The following is a 19,425-nucleotide window of genomic DNA, read 5'->3' on the forward strand; positions in this document are numbered from 1 at the left end:
GACATTTTTCCCAATTGAGCACCAGACTAGTTTCCACACACCTTTTGAGCACAACACGAAGATTATTCAAACATTCATCATACGAATGTCCAAAGACGGAGAAGTCGTCCATGAACACCTCGACATTATTTCCAATCATGTCAGAGAATATAGCCATCATACATCTCTAAAAAGTGGTCGGTGCGCCACATAACCCAAACGAAACTCTGCGAAAAGCAAACGTACCAAATGGACAAGTGAAGGTAGTCTTTTCTTGATCCTCTGGTGCAATACAAATCTGATTATACCCCGAGTAGCCATCCAGAAGACAATAATACTCATGACCAGCCAACCTGTCAAGCATCTGATCAATAAATGGAAGAGGGAAGTGATCATTCCTCGTGGCCTTATTCAACTTTCGGTAGTCCATGCATACTCTCCATCCTATGACTGTTCGAGTGGGGATGAGCTCGTTCTTCTCATTTGCTACCACAATAATACCTCCTTTCTTAGGAACACATTGCACGGGGCTCACCCAAGAACTATCAGAAATAGGATAAATGATTCCTGCATCCAGCCACTTCAGAATTTCTTTCTTCACCACCTCTTTCATGATAGGATTAAGTTTGCGTTGTTGCTCAATAGTTGGCTTACTACCCTCCTCTAGTAGAATCTTATGCATGCAATATGAAGGGCTGATCCCCTTGATGTCTGCTATGGTCCATCCAATAGCAGATTTGAATTCTCTCAAAATCCTTAAGAGTTTGTCCTCCTCACTACCTGAAAGGTCAGATGCAATAATAACAGGTAATGTAGATGCATCACCTAAAAAAGCATACCTCAAGTGTTCAGGCAATGGCTTAAGCTCCAAGGCGGGTGCTTCTTCAATTGATGGTTTGAGCTTTCCTTCAGCATTTTTGAGGTCAGAAGTACCAAGAGATTCAAATGGCATGTCCATCTTTCGCCTCCAGGGAGAAGCATTAAGATATTGTAATTGCTCATTTCCATCCTCATGATCACTGTCAAAATCCCCCACTAAGGCCTTTTCTAATGCATGAGACATTAGCATATGATCGAGTTCGGAAGTAACCGCAGAATTAATCAAATCCACTTTTAAGCACTCCTCATCTTCTGTAGGGAATTTCATTGCTTTGAATACATTGAAGGTCACATCCTGATCCTGCACCCGCATAGTAAGTTCACCTTTCTGCACATCTATCAAGGTACGGCCAGTAGCCAAGATAGGTCTTCCCAAGATTATGGGAATCTTCTTATCTTCCTCGAAATCCAGAATAACAAAGTCTGCAGGAAAGAAGAGCTTATCCATCTTGACTAGCACATCCTCCACTATGCCCCTTGGGTAAGTAATGGAACGATCAGCCAATTGTAGAGACATGTAGGTGGGTTTTGGATCAGGCAAATCCAACTTTTTAAAGATCGACAACGGCATCAGATTGATGCTTACTCCCAAATCGCAAAGGCACTTGTCAAACGACAACTTGCCAATAGTGCAAGGAATGGTGAAGCTACCTGGATCTTTAAGCTTTGGAGGTAACTTTTGCTGCAACACAGCGCTACATTCTTTCGTTAGAGCAATGGTCTCGAGGTCATCCAGTTTCACCTTCCTTGAAAGTATACTCTTCATAAACTTCGCATAACTAGGCATTTGCTCCAGAGCCTCAGCGAAAGGTATATTGATGTGAAGTTTCTTGAACACCTCCAAAAACTTACCGAACTGCTTATCCAGCTTTTGTTGTTGCAATCTCTTAGGGAAAGGTGGTGGAGGATAGAGTTGTTTCTCCCCTGTATTACCCTCAGGCAGAGTGTATTCAACAGTAGTCTTTCTTGGTTCCGCCGCTTTCTCCTTTTGCTTAGCTTCTTCATCTCCAACTTCAGCTTCTCCTTCTTTTGCCTTTTCAGCATCAGCAACCTTCCCAGACCTTAAGATAATAGCCTTGACTTGCTCTTTAGCTTCCTTCTTGCCTGGCACTTTCGTGTCACTGGGAAGTGTGCCAGGTTGATGATTGAGCACTGCATTTGCTATTTGACCGATTTGATTTTCCAAGGTCTTGATCGACACCGCCTGACTCTTGCACAACAGCTTAAGTTCCTCAAAATCTGCACTAGTGGGTGCAGTTGCACCTCCCTGTGGAGGATATGATTGCCTTTGAGCATACTGCTGTGGTTGCTGGAATCCAGGTGGATTGTACTGTTTACTCACACCTTGCTGATATGGTGGCTGAATAGCATTCTGATTATTACTCCAGCTGAAATTTGGATGATTTCTGTTGTTAGGATGATATGTAGCTGGCATAGGCTGCTATTGTCGCTAATAATTATTCACATACTGAACAGATTCGTTAACAAGAGAACACTGATCCGTAGCATGAGAACCTGCACAAAGCTCACACACCATGGTTATTTGATTGACTCCATAGGTAGCTAGAGAATCGACCTTCATAGACAGCGCTTGGAGCTGCGCTGCAATAGCGGTGGCTGCATCGACTTCCAGAATACCTGCTACCTTCCTAGGCATCATCCTTTGAGTTGGGTTTTGATGCTCATTTGCAGCCATAGTCTCAATAAGATTATAAGCCTCAGTATAGCTTTTGGCCTACAAGGCACCTCCAGCTGCTGCATCGAGCATGGGCCGAGATTGGGCCCCCAAACCATTATAGAAACCAGTGATCACCATCCAATCGGGCATTCCATGATGTGGACACTTTCTCAACATTTCCTTGTAGCGCTCCCAAGCTTCGCACATAGATTCTGTAGGTTGCTGCGCAAACTGAGTAAGAGCACTCCTCATAGCAGCAGTCTTTGCCATTGGATAAAACTTCACCAGAAACTTTTGCGCAAGATCTTGCCAAGTAGTGATGGACCCAGCTGGTTCAGAATGTAACCAGTCCTTAGCTTTATCCCTCACTGAGAATGGGAAAAGCCTCAGCTTGATAGCCTCGTCAGTCACACCATTATATTTGAAAGTACTGCAGATCTCGACAAAATTCCTTATGTGCATGTTGGGGTCTTCAGTCGCAGCTCCTCCGAAAGAAACAGAGTTCTGCACCATCTGAATAGTGCCCGGCTTGATTTCAAAGGTGTTAGCGTGGATAGCCGGATGAAGAATGTTTGACTGAATATCATCAATTTTAGGCCGAGAAAAGTCCATAAGAGCTGGATCGGCCGGAACAATACGATCACCCATGATTACTGGTTCTTTCTGCTCACTTCCTGAATCCGAATCTTCAAAATCTATCTTCTCCGGAATATCAAGAACTTCGTCTGTCTCCTCAGCTGTATCTAAAGTCCACTTGCGAGTACGAGAACGAGTTTGCATAAACGCTCGCTAAAGTACCTGAAACACAACCGAAAAAAATAAGTAACACGTCTTAATCACTGAGTACTAACGACCAATGATGGTAAGTACATAAATTAAACAAATACGCCGAGTCCCCGGCAGCAGCGCCAAAAACTTGTTAGGGCGAAAACACGCGCTAATAATACACGCAAGTATACGCGTTCGCAAGTAATATAGAATACTTCTAGTTCGTTCCCACAGAGACTCAGACTAATTATGTTCAATTAAACTCACTCACCAATGTATGATTACTTCTCAATGTTAAGACAATAACACTTAGATTTGATTAACTAATTATTAACTACAATTAACTACTAGAATTAAGCACTTAATTAACACTTGAATTAACAATATTAAAACACTCATGAGATCATAACTTCATTACTACTTCCTTCAATAGCTATTGTTCTTACCCTTAGCATGCAACAGTGATGATATTAATCGAATAACACAAAACTGATAAAAGCCAACTTTCACTGTACTAATACCATTCTACCAAACATCCACAATTAATATAGAAGTTGAATAGGCATTAATTATGTTGAGTCCCTATATGTCTACAGAAATTGACAACATAATGATTTAAGAACAAGTTATTCCTTTAGATTACACAGGGCGAATAAAACGGTTAGAGTTACCCACTAATCATGCATACTCTTACATGAACCTATGCTAGCATGGCAAGTTCTAAATCTCGAGATCCACCGTCGCTTCACAAGAGATTAACACCCTATCTTATATGTTCACGACGCACATAAGACGAATACGCACAATCAATACTAGATATCATACAATCATCACACACTAAGGTATTAAACAACTAACTAAAGAATTCCATAGTAAATCCGCCACGACCCCATGATCACGATTAGCCCATGATAGCACTCATCATCATCATGGGTTCATATGAAAACATGATAAATAAACACAAAAGAATAATAAATAAACTAATTATCTTAAACCAGAGTACGTCACAAGAGTAAATAGGTTCAAAGCAAAGAAAACTAGCATCCAATGTTACAACGAAACAAAGAATCACAAGAAAATATGCTTCCTCTTCGTTGCGGTGTGCTAAAACGGTCTTCTTCCTTATCTCCTTCGCTCCTTGATTAATACAACGATCCAACACACGTGAAACATCTCTGGAATCTACTTATATAGGAGTCCCATAAAACTCAGATTACATAGAAGTTGAAAGCCAAACAGAACTAGGAGTCTAAAATAAATATTCTGAATTCTCGACCCTGCGCGGCCGCTCAGCATAGCTGAGCGGGCGCTCAGACCCTTTCTGGAATTTTTGTCTGTTTGCTCCGTTTCTTCGCTGTAATCGGCTCCTCTCTTCCCTCTTGCATTGCTAGACACATGCCAAGACTGATTATTGATGAATTCTCCCTCGAAATACAACTAATACCCTGAAATGCACAAACACTAGAAAAACGCATCAAATACACAAAATACTTGATTTCAAGACACCAATTTAAGCTATTATAAGACGTTCTAAGTGGTATAAAATGCCACTTATCAAGGACTGCCAAAATCAGTATTTGCTCCTGATGGCCTTTGTGATTCCTGTCAAAAGGCAAAACAAAGAAAATCTTCATTCAAGAGCAAGATTGAATCTTCAATTCTTGAGCCTTATCACCTACTACATGTTGATCTATTTGGTCCAGTGAATGTCATGTCTATTGCAAAGAAGAAATATGTTATGGTCATAGTGGATGAGTTCACCAGATACACATGGGTGTATTTCTTGTACACAAAAAATGAAACTGCATCTATCTTGATTGATCATGTCAAACAACTGGATAAATTGATTAAAGACTCTGTGAAAATAATAAGAAGTAATAATGGCACTGAGTTCAAGAATTTGATTATGGAAGAGTTCTGCAAAGACCATGGAATCAAGAAGGAATTTTCTGCTCCTGGAACTCCACAACAAAATGGAGTTGTTGAAAGAAAGAATAGAACTCTTATTGAAGCTGCACGAACTATGCTCGATGAAGCAAAGTTACCAACCTATTTTTGGGCTGAAGCTGTGCAGACTGCTTGTTTTACTCATAATGCTACACTTATCAACAAGCATGGAAAGACACCATATGAGATGGTGAAGAAAAAGAAGCCAAATCTGAAGTATTTTCATGTATTTGGATGCAAGTGTTTTGTTCTTAAGACTCATCCTGAACAACTATCCAAATTTGATCTAAAAGCTGATGAAGAAATTTTTGTTGGATATCCACTTTCCACAAAAGCCTTCAGAGTCTACAATTTAAGAACAAGGGTTGTCATGGAATCTATCAATGTCTCTTTTGATGATAAGAAGATTACAGGACTTGAAGATTTCGATGATCATGATCATCTGAGATTTGAGAATGAAGTTTTAAATTCTGATTCTGTAAATCCTGACAGTCTAAATCCTGACAGTCTAAATCCAGATACTGCAAACTCTGATGGGTTAAACTCTGATGTTATTGAAACTGTGATAACTACGCCAAAGGAAAATGCACCTGTGCAGGGGGAGCATATTGAAGATACAACCATATCTCAAGAAGCATCGGAACCAAGAACAGGCTCTTCAAGTTCTGATTCATCAAGTTCTGATGGGCCAAGTTCTGATAATTCTGGAAACTCAAGTTCTGATAATTCTGGAAACTCAAATTCTGAAGGATCCAACTCAGAGAGCATAATTTCAGGGGGAGCATCAGAAAATGTTGATGGAGATAACATGGATCATGGGGGAGCATCCAGTTCTAGAGATAATCTTCCATCTGCAAGGAAGTGGACTAAAGCACATACACCTGACTTGATTACTGGAGATCCTGAAGCAGGTATTAGAACTAGAACAACAACATCAAATGAACATCTCTATCACTCATTTCTTTCTCAGACTGAACCAAAGAAAGTGGAAGAAGCTCTTCAAGATGCTGATTGGGTGCAAGCAATGCAGGAAGAGTTAAATGAATTTGAAAGAAATAAAGTCTGGACCTTGGTGCCAAGACCAAAGAACAAATCTGTTGTTGGTACAAAGTGGGTGTTCAGAAACAAAACTGATAGTGATGGCATAATTATAAGGAATAAAGCAAGGCTGGTTGCAAAAGGATATTCTCAACAGGAGGGAATTGATTATGATGAAACATTTGCACCAGTTGCTAGATTGGAAGCCATAAGGATATTTTTGGCTTATGATGCTCACAAAAAGTTTACATTCTTTCAAATGGATGTAAAAAGTGCTTTTCTTAATGGAAAATTGGAAGAAGAAGTATACGTTGAACAACCTCCGGGTTTTGTAGATTCAAAATTTCCTAATCATGTCTACAGACTTGATAAAGCACTTTACGGCCTTAAGCAAGCTCCAAGAGCATGGTATGAGACCTTAGCTCAGTTTCTTCTGGAAAGTGGATTTCATAGAGGGACTATTGACAAAATATTGTTTTATCTCAACCATGGAAAGGACTTACTTTTGGTACAGATATATGTTGATGATATCATTTTTGGTTCTACAAATGACAGACTTTGTAAGAAGTTTGCCAAGTTAATGTAGTCAAGATATCAAATGAGTATGATGGGAGAACTTAGCTATTTTCTGGGCCTTCAAGTCAAGCAGTATGAAGAAGGAACTTTTATTTGACAATCTAAGTACACCAGAAATTTGTTGAAGAAGTTTGGAATGCAAGATTGTTCAAGTGCATCCACTCATATGGCCACTGCAATAAAATTGGATAAGGATAATGGTACATCATTATATATTACTGATTACAGAGGTATGATTGGCTCACTACTCTATCTAACTGCAAGTAGACCTGATATCATGTATGTTACATGTCTTTGTGCAAGATTTCAAGCAGATCCAAGAGAACCTCACTTAACAGCTGTAAAAAGAATTTTCAAGTATCTTAAGGGTACAGCTGATCTGGGAATGTGGTATCCTAGAGAATCAGACTTAAAGCTTATAGGTTACTCAGATACAGATTTTGCAGGATGCAAAATTGACAGGAAAAGCACAAGTGGAAGCTGCCAATTTCTTGGAGGCAGATTGGTTTCTTGGTTTAGCAAGAAACAAAAATCAATTTCCACATCAACTGCAGAAGCAGAATACATTGCTGCAGGAAGCTGTTGTGCACATATTCTTAGGATGAAGAATCAGTTACTGGATTATGGGTTAACATATTCTAAAATCCTTATTTACTGTGATAATCAAAGTGCTAGTGCTATGACAGGTAATCCAGTTCAACACTCAATGACAAAGCACATCAGCATTAGGTACCATTTCATAAGGGAGCATGTGATGGAAGGTATAGTGGAATTGCATTTTGGTCCAACAGATCAACAATTAGCAGATATCTTCACAAAACCACTATGTGAAGCTACTTTTACAAGATTGGTAAATGAACTTGGAATGGTTTCAGGTTCTTTATCTAAATCTGCTTAGTTTATGTTCTGATACATCAGACTTTATGATCAGTATATACATATATTACTATCTTTGTGTATTCTGTGCTTAAATTTAAATTTTCTAAGTGCTGATTGTTGTCTGATGTGAATTTCTAAACTCTGATAGTGATATGAATGTTTCTGTGACTATTCAATCTAATGAGGATAACTGTGCTAGATGCTGACCTAGTAGTCTTTAACATACTGATGATCCCATGTATGAAGTAATTATTTATGTGGAAATCTTTTAACACTAGCAAATTCTGACACTGACCTTAGTTATGTTTACTTTGTGTATCTTATTACTAAGTCAAAAACTAGAATAGTGCTTCTTATCTGTGAAGTTCTGATGTTGGTGAATCTTATGGATGTACTAAGTGCTGATAAACCTCACTTATCAAAAGAAAAAGAAAAAGAAAAGAAATAAAATCAGGTACTCCTTTGAAATCTAGAGAAAAATACATGTGGAAGGGAAGACCCAGGTGCATTGCTGGTATTAAGTAATATGCATTAGAAAAGCAAAATAAATTTTCTTGGTGACTTTTCACATTCTCTGATTACTGGAGAAATACTCTGATAACAGCATAAATTCTGATAAGCAGTCGTGACTCACTTACACTGAGAAGCCACTGTAAAAAGGAATTTCAAAAGATGCATAAAACGAGCACAAAACAGTTGAGGTGGACTCATGCATGAACTCATTCTATAGTAGACTTCAGAATAATGACAGATTTTGAGCAAAGTTCTTAGTTATGCCTTATTTCTAAGATGTACTGAAGTGAATCAGACCTTACTCTTTGTCTGATATTTAGCTAAATGCACACATTTACACTCCTTATGAATGATGAAAATTACTGTGGTGATAAATGTTGTTTTAGATGAACAGTTTAAGTGTCAGTCGCATAATTTCTGAGGACAAGTTCTGATGGAAGTTCTGATGATTAAGTTCTGATGTACCCATATCAGTATTTGTGAGAAGAATTACAGGAATAAACATTCACTTTCGAGTTAAGGAGCCATATTCTGATGACTTTAAATTCTGATAATAATCAAGTTCTGATGCTTACGTGGCAATATTTATTTACTTGGTTTATTTTTGGTCATTACTTGAACGGTTATATGTTCTCAGAATATTGGATTATGTGAAATAAATCAGTCATAATAATTGTGGGTTAGTGGTTAACGTGTATGTCTTGAAAACGTACATGTGCACAGTAATTGTTCATTATTTTTCGTGCCCATTAACTCTGGCTTTAGATCTTTTACTGACTGTTATTATTATACATTGGTTTAGGGAGACAAGGTATCATAATTTTTACTTGTAATTATTAAATACTCCTCATGTCTCTTGGTATTCTATTGGCTATTTAAACCAACTATACATTCCAGCCAATACATCTTCCAATTTTCTCTCAAACTCACTCTTTTTACATACTCATAAAAAACATGGTTCGTTTCAACTTGTTCATGAACTATGAAACTTTCAATATAGAGTTGAGTTGTGATGACTGGAAGCAGGAGTGGCATGTCACCGCCATTCCTGATGAAATATGGAATTCAGTTCCGCAAGATGTTCACACAGACCTCTTATTCTTTTTGATGGAATATCACCTCCATCTTGATCGTTTGGAAGAGGAAAGGAGAGAAGCTCTCCGTCAGCAAGAACGGATCATCCGTCTTGCAGTGCTCTTCGTCAGTAGGAACAAGAACTAGTCGATAGGATTCTCTTAGACTGGGACTGAGGCCGTTGATGTTAAGATTCTAAGATTAGGTCTATCTTGTAATTTTTGAATGTAATTGATAAATTTCATCAAATGTACTCATCTGATATATTAATGAAATTTTATTTAATTGCAAGATTTGATCTTTATTTCTCAAATTATGTGATTGTGCATGCTTTACTCGTCAATTGTCAATCTTTACTTCGTCAATTTTTCACTTTATCTTGTGATGAATGTTTTGATTCAATACTGGTCAATTATAAATGTTGGTGATTTGAGAAAACAGATGAGTCAGATAATGAGGAACAGGTTCCCCTATCAGAACTTGTTGTTGTAGAAGCTGAGAAGATCACTTCTCAGAAAGATACTGAAATTGGGAGTTCTAGGCCCCTCAAAAGGCTTATAAAGATAAATTATGATGATAAAGCTCCCACAGTATCTCCTCCCTTGAAGAAAGTGAAGAAACAAAGAGCTCACAGGGACACAGTTAAGTCAGATTCAGAAGATGAGGAAGCAGCAGCTAAGGAAGGGGGTCAGGAATCTCTGATCCCAACAGAACCAATTGTGATTGAATCTCTTCCTTTTGTACAACCAGAATTTGTTGAAGCCACTGAATCTACACCACCACTGTCACCAACTCAAGTTCAAGAAACTTCTCAGGACAGAGTTCCTGTGTCTCCTATCATTAATCTAGTACATGCTGATGACCCAGGTACAAGTGCTGAAGTAGACATACATAACTTGGTTGTGCATGAGGTTCTGTATTTGGAAGCTCCACCAACTCAACTTACTCCACCAACAACACCAATTTTGGATGCTGATTTCAATGCCAATATTCCAACAACACCAATTCTGAATCTAGATGATGAAGATCAGATTTTAGATGGGCATCAAAATTTAGATGGTGATCGAAACTTAGTTGCAGATCAGAATTTAGAGGATGATGTTGAAGCCTCTATAGCCTCACATACTGTTATTTTATCAGAGGATGATGATACTGCAGACTCTGTAAGTTCTGATGCTGACAATGCTGAAATTGCTGGTGAAGCTGCTACAAGTGTAGATGTTGTTGCAGCTGGTCCTTCAGGACATGCACCTCAACAAACAGTTAACAAAGCTGATTTGATCAAGAAGTTTGTTAGAGAGGATGCACCAGTACCTTGGAGTGAAACTCCTAGAGGAAAGGAGTGGACTAAGGAGTGGAACAAAGTTACTTTTATTCCTAATGAAAAAATTCTTGCTGAGCACCTTGCTAAAGCTGATGAAATGCTGTTAAATGATGATTTCAAGGCATAGCTGAGAGTTACTGCATTGAGTACAAGGCACCTTCAAGGTCAACACTCAATAACTCATGACAAGGTGAACAAAATTCAAGAATCACTGATCCAGCAAGATATGAATATAAAATTGGAAAAGAACAGATTTTTCAAACCAGCCTTTGACCGAATTGGGTATATTGAAAAGACTCGGGAGAAGCAACAAGATCAAATTTCTGAAATTCTAAAGAATCAAGCTTCTCAGCAAACTCAACTCAATGAGATCCAATACTCAGTGGAATTGCTTGTCTCTCTTCTTCTACCTGCTGATGCCAAAAAGGGGGAGAAAGTGATTAAGTCCAAATGCAAATCTAGTCAAGTACTGAAGGGTAAGGATGATGGAAATAATGACCAGGGAAACTCTGGAATGGGTAGAGGTCATGGTCAAGGCAAAGGTTCTTCATCAAAGACAACTGAAACTTCTATACAGAGATCAAGTTCTGATGCTGGGAGAAGAATAAGTTCTGATACTGGAAAAAGGATAAGTTATACTGGACATCTAGAGCTTGATGAAGAAATTTCAAAGAGATAATTTCTCAAAGAAAATCCAGGAATGGACCCTGAAAGTCTAAAGGAAGAAGAAGCTAGACTTAAAGCAGAAAATTTCAACTCTAAGTCTAAAGTTTATGTTGTTGAAAACAAACTTCCAAAGCCTAAGGGTATTGTGATTAAGGAAAAGACAAATTCTAAGGCAACCAAAGCTAATCACAAGTGGAGGTAGATCCAAGATCCAAGGGCAAAGCAAAAATTGATGAACCTGTAAAGGTATACATGCCAATCATGGATGAAGAAATAATTGATGAAGAAGATACTAGTCTTACTGTGATGAAAAAGAAGATTTCTCAATTAACCTCAGACATGGCTCAAGTTGTTCAGAGTCAAGATGTAGTAAGTTCTGATATAACAGTGAAGCAAACAACCTCTGACATAGCCCAAGTTGGCTTGATATCAGAAGATAAAGAAAAGGAAACCTCTGACATTGCTCATATTAAACCTTTAAGGATATTACTACCTGGTTTTACCAAAGCTCAACAGACTCAACCTTTGAAGACTACATCAAGTGGTTTTGAAGCAAGAGTTGTTCAAGGAAAGGAAGCAAGAGACAAATCAGGATTGGGTAGTTCTAAAGAGAAGAGAATACACAACACTACCAATGATCCAACTTCCTTAAGTGAACCAGGAGTAGGTGCAACTCCTGAGAGATTGAATCAACTTGAATCTATACAAATGGTTTACCACTCTGTTTTGAAAGAAGATGTTATGTTATACTTTATGACAGATGGGAGGGTTTTCCATATTAGGAAGAATGCAATTCCATTGAAGTATTTTGAAGAACTGGAACATGTTCTATTCCTACTTCAAGTGAAAAACAGATCAACAGATGGTGCCGCGGGTTATTTAAAATCAAATATTCAAAGACAGAAGAGGCTTTACTCTGTAAAGTCTGACAGCCCATACTATCCTAAGTACAGATCTCACAGTGGAGAAATTGTTGAAATGAAGCCTAATACCGCAAAGATCATCACTACATTTTCTGGTATTAAGGGACTTGAATTCAATCTAGAGTTTGATAAAGCCTTTATAATCAGACTGGATCAGGATATAAGAAAAGCTAAAATAAATGATCTCAGGGCTGCTATCTTTCAAACTGGTGAAGATATAGTAGAATTGAAAAATGCTAAAAGGAGGATGGTCAATGAACTTGAATATACTGAGAGATGTCTGTTGAAGAAACATCTCAGAACAACTCCTGACATCAAAGAGATCAGAAATTGAAGCCAAGTCAAAGATCTACAACTACTTAAATTCTGAAGGATATACAGACTGAAGCTGAAATCAAACTTTGAGGATGGTAAAGCTATAAGGACTGTAAGTTGTAGTTATCTAGTCAAATTCTCATGCATTTGTACTTAATATTTTTGACATCATCAAATATCTGTTGAACTTGTATATTATGCTAATTTACAAGTTGGGGGAGATTGTTAGATATATTTGTGATTTCATGTCTAATATGATTTGTGTTTAGTTTTCAGATCTTATGTAATAACCCCAATTTTTTTGGAATTTTGAAACACGGATGAATAGTAACTTTTGCTGATGATGCTAATTGAGGAAAATTATCAGACCACGCTATATAGGAGTACTGTTATGGAAATTCTTAGATCGTATTAGTATTCCATAAAGTAAATGACTGTATGTAAAGGTCGTTAGAATTCGAATCCGGACACTTCCCCAAAAATCCACCAGATACCGAAAGAATTGAGTATAAGGTGACATGATTAAAAGGATTTAAATTAAAGGATTATAAGAGAGGATCATAAAAGGAATATAAAATATTGAGAAAGGTTTAGGGGAATTCAAGTAATAAGATCCCGAATATGATCCCTTAAACGATTAACGAAAATGAGAGATAAGCGAACGGTAAAACAAATTAGCGACCAAGAGACAAGCTTGTACAAGAAGCCAGGGATTATGACATCATCAAACCACAAGATAAAGACATGTGGCATGGAAGTGACATAGGGATGATGAGGTAAGCAAGGTTAAAGAGATATTTTTCAAGAATGAATTCTAGCCAAGAATTTTAAACCATAGTCAAACCAAGGTTAATTGTTAACCAAACTATCAAAACACCACACAAATTCACCAAGCAAACAAATCATTTTTCATCCCCATTTCTTGAAGAAACCTCTCGGCTTCTTTCTTAACAAATGGGAAGTCCAAGCTCCTCCACTTGCTAATTTACAAGGTAATTATCCTAGTTTCTCCTAGTTAAGTTACATACTTCCTAGGAATCTTAGCTTCAAAATCCTTTTCTAGCATTTTCTATAAATCATTCAAGAAGATGGTGGATAGAACTTTCATGAAATTAATTTTGTGTTCTTGATTTCTTTGGAAAGATCAAGCTAGTAGGAGGATAGATCAAGGCTCCCTAAGGCTTCCTAGCAACTTATCACTCACCAAGGAAGGTAAAACCTCATACCCTAAGCTTTACTTTGAATGTTTAGGAGTGGTTTTGATTGTTTTAGTATATGAGAAGCATGGTGCTTGTGTGTTTCAAGTTTGGTTGGGTTTATAGTGATTTGGATGATTGAATCTTGTTTATAGGTAATGAACCTTAGTATGGTTAGTAGCTTTTGGTTGTGATTGAATGAGTTAGATAAAACATGAAGTAATGGACTGATATAGTGAAGTTTGGATGGATTTTTGTTGTAATGTTGGTTGTAAGTTGTTTTGTGATTGATTTGGAGTAGTATAAACTTTGTTAATTGCGTTAACATAGTCGTCGTAATGCACAATGTACCTTAGACTATTTTTGTTCTTAACTTCAGGACCTGTGAACTCACTGTAAAATTCTGACCAATGCCATGTTTAGATAGTTCATGTTACGAGCTTCGTTTTGATATGTGGTTCGCTTGAATCTGATGTACGGTTTAGAAGAAACGACCATTTTGAGAAACGACCATTTTAATTAACGGCGTTTCGTGAACGAACCATTACCCCTTGCCTTACTTTGAAACCTTGGTTAAGGCCCTTAAATGACTAATTGGAGTATGAAACAATTATGTAAAGTGGATTAGGCAGTTAGTAGAGTACTCGCGAAAGAATCGCCTTAAAATTCTTAAAGGTTAATTTATTAAAAATGGTGGAGCCGAGGGTACTCGAATGACTTATGTGATTCGTTAAGCGTAGGAGTGACCATAACTGAACGTTAGAGTTCAATTGGTTAAAGCCTAGTTTCTTAAGAGACCGGGGTTTAATTCCGACTTATGTTGTTGTTCATAGGTTATCGGACCCACTCTAAGCTTAAGTCTATCCGGGAACACTCAGGCAAGTATTCTACCCGATATACTGTTGTTGTGATGTAAATATATGTATATGCATTATCTTGTGATAAGTGCAAGATTGTTACTAGCAAATCTTGCGATATATTGGAGCATGCTGATATGGTATATATGCATGCCTGTTTCGTAATCTTGATATCTAATTGTTGATTCAAATTCTTATAAGTTGCATAATACCTATGCTAGAGATAAGCAGTAGTTGCGTATACCCTTAGTATAGGGGACCCAGAGGTGAACATTTTCTAAACCGGGAGTCGATGTTCCCGAGTATAATATATATATACACATATATATATATGTATAGTTTTCGAAACTATTAATCGAATATGGTTTATTCGATAACTTTATTTTATTTAATGAATATTATTTTGAATATTCATTCGAGGACTTATGACTCCGCTTATTTTATTTAATGAATATTATTTTGAATATTCATTTGAGGACTTATGACTCCGCTTATTTTATTTAATGAATATTATTTTGAATATTCATTCGAGGACTTATGACTCCGCTTATTTTATTAAATAATATTCTTTATTATATTGAAGAATAATGTTTCGATAGTCAAACTTATTTTCGATTATTCAAATAAAGATCGTACTTTCGTATAAGTATATCTTTGGTTATTTATTATTCATTTCAAGTATGAGTTGTAAAAATTCTACTTCAATTATTTTTATAAAGATTATCCTTTATGGGAATATTTTTTAAGTAATAATATTCAGATATTTTCTCCAACATATCGGGACTGATTTATTTTATTAAATCAGCGTTACTCTAAACATCCTTTAAAATGTTTTCGAGTCTTCAAAATGATTTTTAAAAGTTAGAGCGGATCCCAAAACTCATTTTTAGATTTAAGATCTTCCTTTCGAAGGGGATTTAAATAATCGCTCAAAACCTGAGGGATCTGGCTCTGTGGTGTATTTTATATTCGCAACGAGGTTGCTGTTTTGAGAAAACATTTTGATTACTTGCCCAACATTCGGGAAGTAAGTCCATCTATTTGAGTCGGCATAAGCAACATGGGCTCAGTGGGCGTCCATAAAGTGTAAGTGGCTCAATGGGAGTCCATCAATGCGTAAGTGGCTGAGTGGTAGTCCAGCATAGGTCCTAATGCGGCCAGGGTGATGACCATTGGGAAATTCGTCCATCTACTAGTAGAAAAGGTTACTTTTATTGGTATATTTGCCTGATCAGCAAGATATCAAGTTTATGCCAAGGTTTTCTTCTTTCCAAATTCATTGGATATTATAACTCTGTTTATACTTTTCATAACAGAGGTTTCCAAGGAAAGTATGAGATATATATAGGTGTATATATATATATCGGGACTTAATGAAGTATCTCGTAACTTCATTTCTTCTGAATGATATTTCAAAGATTGAATCTATTCAAATCTTATCTTGTAGTCTCAACTATGTGATGAACTTTTGAAACTGATTATACCTTGAACGGTGGTAGTTCAAGTAGTATTCGTAAAAGATATAAGTATATTGGAGTATCTCGTAACTTCACCTTTTCAACTTATATCTGGTTAATGATTATCTTATGCATGACAAAGATTTTCAGAAAAATGTTGAGACAAGGTTAGATATATGAGATCACCTTGCAACGATATTTTTATACAGTTATAAACTGGAACTCTATGTATATTATGCATGGAAAAGGATTCTAAGATTTTGAAAAGTATATATACATATATACTAAATATTTTGCGACTTGGTCGCATTAAGAGATCAAACTTGGTTCATTTCTTCTTGACCAAGACTTTCATGAGTACTATGAGGATGCTCATATATTGTTAATTATACTACATATTATTTTGGTGGGCTTGTTGCTCATCCTTGCTTTCTTCTTTCATCACACAACAACAGATAAAAAAAATGAACAGGACCAAGCTTCCAATTCGCAAGCGGTTAGGAAACGTTCCGCAGTTTTCTGGAAGCGTTGATGCCGCTGTAGCTGAGGTAGGAATTACCAATAGGCTAGGCTTCCAACTTTTGATGCACCAGACTTATGTATCTATATGAATTGTTATAATGGCAAGGAATATGTAAATTATTCAGAAACCCTTTTAAGGTGTAATGGTTTATAATTGTGGAATAAAATGACTTGTGTTATTTTTGGATATTCATCTCTGAGACTATAACTTGTGGTGTGTGTGTGTATATTATGGGGTCACAGTACGCAGTAGTTGGTTGATTATTAAGATTAAGTATTATTAAGGGAAATAGAACTCGTGACAACCTGGATCCCCGACCCCGGATTTGGGGGTGTTACAGAAATGGTATCAGAGCTAAGCGTTATAAACCTCAGAGATAATGCGACGTTAAAATAATAAGTTCACTAAGATAATAAGAACTCTTGCCAAGTTCATAGTCGGACTACCTAACATAGTGCTGACAGTTAAAACCCTTATGGGAACCCTTATAAATATCATGATAGTAACATAGTTTGTTATCATATAGGGCAGTGGGGTACCGAACCCTGAGGTTCAGGGGCATCAGCATGAGAATGTTTTATTACATGTTGGAGATCAAATTGTGAATCCGATAAAGTACCTTAACGAGGGACCGGATGAGATTCATATTGGGAATGTTGCAGTTGAGGATGTTATCCTAGAAGGGATTGCTGCTGAGGAGGATCTCGTGGAAGGTCCTGACAAGAATAAAGAGAGGATCGCTGAGGAATTGATGACCGTGGTCAGGGCGACTACCAGAGCTAGAATGGCCGCGAGGGTGGCACTAGAGGATGAAGAGTTACCAAGGGCACAGAGGATAATGAGGGCAGAAGGAGTGGGGCCTTCCATGACACCAATTATACCAGTATCAGACCCTCTTCCAGATGTTCCTGTAGACATCCATGAGGTTCCACCAATTGATGTTCCCTCCCCTGTACAGAGCCCAACACCTACTGAGGAAATTCCACCTTTATCTTCTGCACCATTGTCACCTGATACCGGGCTTGGTTATCCATTTGGATCTCCTGGGTCTGCACCACCTGCACCTCATGGACTGCTAGATGCTACCACTCAGGCTTCTCTTATCGCCAATTATCATATGATCTTGGGTGGCCTGTCTGAGGCCCGTAATGTTAGAAGTGATCTGTTGGACCGACTTACTGCACCAAGAATTGAGGGCGGGGTACTTCCGGCAGGATTAGCTTATAGCATGGAAAGGATTGAGGCTACCACTCAAATTACAGCTAGAGGCCATCTTGAGGGTCAGATTGATCCATCTCTACTTGCGACCATCTTAGACCTCATCACCGCCTTAATGGAGCAGGTTAGGGATGTCGTGCGTGCCCGCATTTCTTGATCCATAATAGTGTGCAGAGTCTGGGCAATCAGACAAGGATTTCATGCAGCACCGCTTTTGAAGGATTAGCCTAAGTTATGAATGATTAGTTTTAACGACTAGATGATTATCTATGGTAGTACTTTTGGGATAGAAGCGATCAGGCCAAATGATGTAATTCTCTTTCATGTTTTCAATTGTTGTACCCTCAAACAAATGGTTATGTATATATTTGTTCCTTTCAAGTTCAGACCAGTTTGTTTGTGATGAGTTCATATTGTTAATTGCACTATTAGCACTTAAGAGTGTCATGGAGTTTATAGAACTTGAGAATTCATAATTTATGATCATGTAAGGACTAAATGAGGGAAAGAATTAAGTAAAGTAAGTAAGACAAATATAAAGAGATTCCTAAAAATTTTCCAGGCATTATGCCCCAACGAAGAATAAGATTGGGGCAAACCCTGATTGTGATAATCAGGGAGGTCGCAATTAAGATATAAGGGACCCGGAACATAATGAAGTGGAAAATGAGGATTTTAAAATATAGGATGACCCCGATTATGGGGAGTAGGAAGAAATACTTTAGACAGAGAAATCATAAGTTGAGCAAGGAAGGGAGCACCAAGACGGTACTCCTATACAAAAATTCATGGACCTGTCTAAACAGAACTTAGACTTCTACCCCCAAACACCACCCTGAGGAAACAATGTAGTGGGAAATTTTTTCATGACCTTTAAGTCGCTAAGCTCTCAGAGTTCCAAAGAACAGGTTGACCCAGTCGAGGCAAGAGCCTGGCTAAAGGAAATATAGGAATCATTTGAGATTCTAAATGATTGACGAAGCGCAAAAGACTGTTTTTATCACTTACCTTCCTAAGAGAGAGGCCACCCGCTGGTGAAAGGCCAAGGAAGGCACGGAGCCAGAGGTTATGATAAACTGATTAAAGTTCAGTCAATTGTTTTGGGAAAGTAATTCCCAAGGTTATGGAGATAGTGTAAAAGCTTTAGAGCCAGAATAAAGGCGAACGAGTATGATAAATTATGAATCTAAGATTGTAAAAGTTGTCAAGATTCATCTGGAGGACAAGAATCCCAGAACGACGTGATGGTTGAAGTCAATGATTAGTGGGTTCGTGAAATGATTGTAAGAGAGAGGTAAATAAAAAAAACTGAAGTGGAAAGGAATATAAAGGCAATAGAGTTTGAGGAATGATAAGGGAGTTGGGTATGAGGAAACCCTAAAGACTCGTAGCAATAGAAATAGAAAAGTATGTAATCATCAGGATGAGGGTGATTCACCATGAGTTAAAGTTGATGGTTGAAGACATAAGAGATATATATATTGTGTACCCCCTTTAAGTTGAGAATATTCGATTAAACTTTAAGGTAGACCGATGGATTAATAAGGAAAAATGGATGGACTGAGGAGACATGATAACAAGAAATTATGAAAATTGGATGAAGGAAGTGACCTTT

At 37.6% G+C, this 19,425-nt stretch overlaps 1 non-coding gene across 1 annotated transcript; it reads left to right on the forward strand.

Moving 5' to 3' along the window:
- Positions 1-2,684: 2,684 nt before the first annotated feature.
- Positions 2,685-2,791, forward strand: LOC141669239 (small nucleolar RNA R71). Its single transcript, XR_012553529.1, has one exon. It is a non-coding gene; the product is annotated as a small nucleolar RNA R71 (small nucleolar RNA).
- The last annotated feature ends 16,634 nt before the right edge of the window (positions 2,792-19,425 follow it).

The sequence above is a fragment of the Apium graveolens genome, chromosome 6 (genome assembly GCF_009905375.1).
Source record: "Apium graveolens cultivar Ventura chromosome 6, ASM990537v1, whole genome shotgun sequence".
Classification (NCBI taxonomy): Eukaryota; Viridiplantae; Streptophyta; class Magnoliopsida; order Apiales; family Apiaceae; genus Apium; species Apium graveolens.